Here is a 5,369-nt window from a genome sequence, read left to right as displayed (position 1 = left end):
TGTTATACTGTGTATAAAAATAACTCCAATTCCTAAACAGGTAATGCAGTACTTCTGAAAGCTGAAAGTCTGCTGTTCAATATTTTAATTTAAAATCCACTATGGAGGTGTACAGAGGCAAAACTACTAAAAATGTCTTTGTTTGTCTAAAAAAGTATTCCCATAAATGTAGGTTAATGATTAGTCCCTTAATTGTTTCCTAATATTCCATCCATTTACAATATTTGCACATTGATATAGCTTGCTTCTGTGATATACAGTATAGCCTTCCCCGTGGACAATGACAAGATTTAACTTGCCTTTTTTTTTAGATATTGTTTTCCAAATGTCCTAATTTTCTTTTTAATTACTTTTTTATGTTCATAAGGTGCATCCATACTCATCAACAGAGATGGGCAGTAACGCGTTACTGTAATCCAATTACTTTTTTCAAGTGTGTGAATGGGTGAATGACTGAATGTAGTGTGAAGCGCTTTGGGGTCCTTAGGGACTAGAAAAAGCGCTATACAAATGCAGGCCATTTACCATTTACCATTCAAGTAACGAGTAAAGTAAGGGATTACTATTGCAAAAACGGTAATTAGATTACCGCTACTTTCCCATAGGAACGCTGCGTTACTGCGTTACTAAAACCGTGATTTTTTTGCGAGAATGTCTCATGACAGTGACGTAAGCAAGTGCGACGTTCGTGACAACAGCTGTGTGCAGATCAACAATGGATAATATATCGAGTGCGGGAGAGAGTATGAGCCTGCAGCGTTTAAAGCGTGGAAGTACTGACCTTATTTTAAGTTTGATTCCATAAAAAGTGACAAAAACGTTGTGCGTGGGAAGAAAACTTCTTTTTACAGCAAAAAAACCCCCCTAAACTTCCAAGCAAGCACCGAGTAGCTACGACATAATGGGAAACTCACAGAGAAACTCCCGGATTCTTCCACTGACCGCTGCGGCACACCTGCACCAGGGTAAACCTCTGCCTACCCCACTCCTGCTATACAGGTGAAAATAGAGCAACAGGACCGCTAGTCTTTGACTTCATTTATTTTCTGCTGTGTTTTACTTGCATCTATTTGAAAGACTGAGTGTAAACACAAAAAATATTTTATTTTATGTGCTGGAATGTGCAGAAAATAGGTTTAAATATTAAACAAATTTCTTCCAGTCAGAGAATGTTGCATATAATTACATTTTTGTTTGATGCATAAAGTTAAAAGATTAAAACTAATAAAACAAGTTTTAAAAAGGGACTTTTCCATTTGATTACATTTTGTATGATGGATTATGTAGAAAAAGTAGAATTGGGCTGAAAGATCTATCGCTTTATCACCTATTCAGGTTGTAAATCGTGTTTTTAAAAAGTAACTAAGTAACTAAACAATCCTCCTTACATGACCATTTCAGCCCTAAGCCTTTTGCAGCAAATGGCTATATTCTATATTCTCTGAAACAGCTACTGGAGGTTTCTTCCTGTTAAAAGAGATTTTCTTTTCCCCACTTTGGCCAACTGCTTTCTCGTAGGAGCCTGTTGGGTTTCTACTCATTATGCTGTAGGATCTTTACCTTAAAAATGATTTAAAAAAAGAAATGAAAGTTGTTTATTTGTTAAGAAAATTCAGTGTTTCTGTGTCTGAAAAGTGAACTTCTTCTTCTTCTCCTGTATCTGTGATACATGCTGTCCACTTTGCAGCAAAGACTTCAAGACTTACTTTTTTACAAGAGTAGTTCTCAGCGCAGGAGTATTACAGGAGTAATAAACAAACAAATCGACAGGAGCCCTCCTATCGCTCCCTTTTTGGAAAAAATATTTTTGATCAGTCGTACTGCCTAAGGCCAGGTCTTTAATACAAATTCCAGGCCTTTGATTCACTGTGCTGTCCGGTTTTAATAATGCAGGCATGTTCGCGGGTGGTTTGTGCCGTCTCCCCTGCCCCTCCTCCTGAAGAAGGCCGCTTCCTCAAGGCAATGTCAAAAAAAAAAAAAAATGACCAGCGCTGGACAGGAAAGGCTCACCGTGAGAGAAAGTTAGGATGGGAGCAGTGGGTGTGTGAGAGAGAGCGAGAGAGAGGAAATGAAAAGTAGGGGGGAGAAAAGTTTCTCTTTTTTTGTACTGGGAGCACAAAAGAGCATATTAAACAGTAAAGTTTATCAGTCTAAATTAAGTCTTGAATTCACAGCTTCTTTAATCTTCACATCTGAAACCATTTCCTCTCTCCCCTCCACTCCCGCCTTCACATTTCCTCCTGTTAAAACAGTGGAATGAAATGCAGCCCGTGCCGTTGACTCTCCCCATGTCGAAAACACCGAGACACATCATAAAAAATTAATTACTCCTCCGAACCCCCCCCACCCCCACCCTTTGCTCATTTCCATAAGATTCCTTTAAAAAAATGTAAAATTCATTTAAAGTAAGTGGTGACGTTGTCTTTGAAGATCAAGACAACTAACACGGATCAAAGCGGAGGTTCTGTACGGATGAGGGCCTGATTAGCATAATGAAATTAACTTGGAGACAAGAATCTCTAATAGGTGCAACAAAAAAAACGCATTAACAATATTTAAGGAAAGTGCTGTTTGTGCTTGTAATACAACAATTATGGAACTTGTGTTCAATTAACACTTTGTTGATTAACTTCTTTCTTCGTACGCGGCGTATACCGAGGCCTCTTTTCATTTTAAAAGCGTCACTTTTGCTCTTTTCTCCCCTCCTTTTTCGCCTTTCGCTTCCCAACTTGACACACATGATGATTCTTTGCTGTATTGTTTTCCTTAAATCGGGCCATGAAATCAGTCTGAATTTGCATATTCACAGTGATAATTGCAAAGCTGGCAGATAGTTGTGCTATAATTGCAAACTAATGACTGCAAAATTATTTGTGAACTCGCTGGATATTGAGGTTTTTCTTTTTTCTTTTTTTTGTCTCGCTCTCTCTCTTTCCCGACAGCACCTAATTTGAGTGACAGCTCCAGCAGGTTAGAAAAAAAAGCCTTCATCTGGAAATTTTCCTTTGAAATTAACCAGAGTCACGGTATCTTTGCCGTCACAGCGTGTGATCTGTGTACTACAACATCCTGCACAAGCTCTCAGCTTGTAGTTTCTGTCTGAGGGGCTTCAAGACATCCTCCTTTTCCTGAAAGAGAAACACACGCAGGCATGCGGTTATTAAATGCAGCTGCGAAAATACCTGCGAATACCAACATCCCAGCTTTGATAACAGGAAGGTGAGACTTAACCAATTAAGAATGATTTACCTAAACACCTTCAGCTAAACTCGCACTGCAACTCCAAAGGAGCAAATACACAAAAGACCGAATAAGATCAATCCAAATGAAACTTACTTTTCTGTATTTCTGATGATTGCATCCGGTCGATTCAAAAGTTTTCCACAGGCTCATCCACCCAGAGATTCAAATGACACGATGGGTTTGAAGCCCTCACCGTTATCTCTTCAAGTCTGCAAAGAAGGGGGGGCACATGAGGATGAGCCGTGACTAAGAGAAATAGGCTGTATTACAATAACTTTAATATTAACTTGATTTATAGAACACTTTCTGAACATAGAGTTTACACATTAAACATCCAGTACATCGTCAAATTCTTGAGCAACCCCTCAATCCTTTATAAGTTGCTTGGAAAATGGGAAATAGGTGCAGCAATTCATGGAAACGTGCATGAATTGTTGCATGGAAATATAGGATATGAGCTCCAAAGTCATTTGGGCTCTGAGGAGGCCAATCCATGGCTGATAGTGTTCCACTGTGTGCTTTTTTTTCTATCCAGGTACCATTTTACTACCGTACATTGGCAGTGTGTTTGGGATCATTATCTTCATGGAAAATGAAGCCGTTGCCAATCAGATGTTTTCCAGATGGTATTACATGGTGGGTCAAAATCTGATGGTGCTTTTCTCTGTTCATTTCCGTTTTAAAAAGATCTTCAACACCACTGGCTAAAAATGCAGCTCAAGCCATGACAGAGCCTCCACTGTGGCTCTGACCTCCTCCGTACAAATTGATGACGATTTTAAGGACATGACGTGTTTGTAGGCCTTCTTTTTAGTCCTCCACTTGTTTAGTTTCCTTAAATGTTTAAGAAAACACCGCACATCATGCTAAGACATGTCAGGTTTCAGCTAATAGCTCTTTGATGAAATGGTAGTTTTGTGCCAACAATGTGATTCCCACTGTTACAATTTTACTATTTTTCATAGATTCAGCTGAAGAAACGGGAACAAATGATATGTCTTTTTCTGACAGGCTGCAAGTAACACAAAGTCATTAAAGATACAATTTAAAAATGTTCTTTAATAAGTTGCCTGTTTTATGTAGACACAATACTGGTTCATCCTTTGAGTTCAGTTCCTTTTAAAAAACTGAATGATTCATCGGTCAGTGTGAAGGGGCCTCACAAACAAAAAACACATTCCTGTGAAAATGATCTGGTACAAGGACTGGTTTATTGATAGGTAATTTCATATGTGGCCTTGTAAATGGCGATACATTGGGGGTCTTGGTGAGAGAACACTGGAGGCCACCTCTTCCAGAAAAAAGAGAGGAGTTAGTCTGTGTGATCTGAAGAGAGGAAGCCTTAATGTACACACTGAACTGGATTCTTACTTGTACTTTTCAAAAGAACAGGTGTAGAGGTAGCGATGAAATACGCTGGATACTGATGTTTTGGCACTGTGTCAACCCTCTAAAGAGCAGATGTCGCCAAACACTTCTCTGAAGTGTTGGTTCAAAACACTGAGGTCATGTGACCACAGCTCATAGATGTTTTTGTGCATTTCACCACAGTTTCAACAAGTAGCTTACCTGCTGCTTCTAGGCAGGCGAAGCACCATGATTCCCATTGTGGACAGACCAGAATCACTTGGATGGCGCCTTATAATTACTGAAGTGTTTTTTACACTGCTGTTTCTATTTATGTGCGTACACCCGCACATGTAAAAGAAAACAATACCTGATCTATGGTTATTATTTTAGCTGCAGGTTATCCATTCCTTTAAACACAGAGATCCAAAGTGTTATTAAAAACTTAATGATTTGAATGATTTCTGTCATATAGATGAGAGACTGCAGGCTGAGCTTATATCAGCAGAAAGAGAGAGCGGCACACTGAGCTGCAAATTCATTAAATTATCTCAATAGAAAGTGTATCTACATTCAAGGAGAAAAATAAAACTGCTCTAACTTCTGTCTGTTCTCCACTCTTTGGATGTGACTGTGAGTCAGCTGCCTTCAAAAAGTTCCATGTTTTTATTGTATTACATATGCGGATTTTCCTCATTCTTGCCTTCCATACAAAATTAATTAAAAAGGCTAAAACTAATAAAAACTCAGTTAAAACAAAACATTTTCAAGCACTGGAA

General features: G+C 38.7%; 1 long non-coding RNA gene across 1 annotated transcript; it reads right to left on the bottom strand.

The window, feature by feature from the left end:
• Window positions 1-2,870: 2,870 nt before the first annotated feature.
• On the bottom strand, window positions 2,871-3,446 carry LOC121814354. Its single transcript, XR_006054287.1, has 2 exons — window positions 3,337-3,446; window positions 2,871-3,128 (listed from the first exon to the last, which is right to left on the bottom strand). It is a non-coding gene; the product is annotated as an uncharacterized LOC121814354 (long non-coding RNA).
• Between the last annotated feature and the right edge of the window lie 1,923 nt (window positions 3,447-5,369).

Source organism: Haplochromis burtoni, unplaced genomic scaffold (genome assembly GCF_018398535.1).
Source record: "Haplochromis burtoni strain Fernald_Lab_line unplaced genomic scaffold, NCSU_Asbu1 Contig_39, whole genome shotgun sequence".
NCBI lineage: Eukaryota > Metazoa > Chordata > Actinopteri > Cichliformes > Cichlidae > Haplochromis > Haplochromis burtoni.
This window is presented reverse-complemented; position numbering and strand designations above follow the sequence as displayed.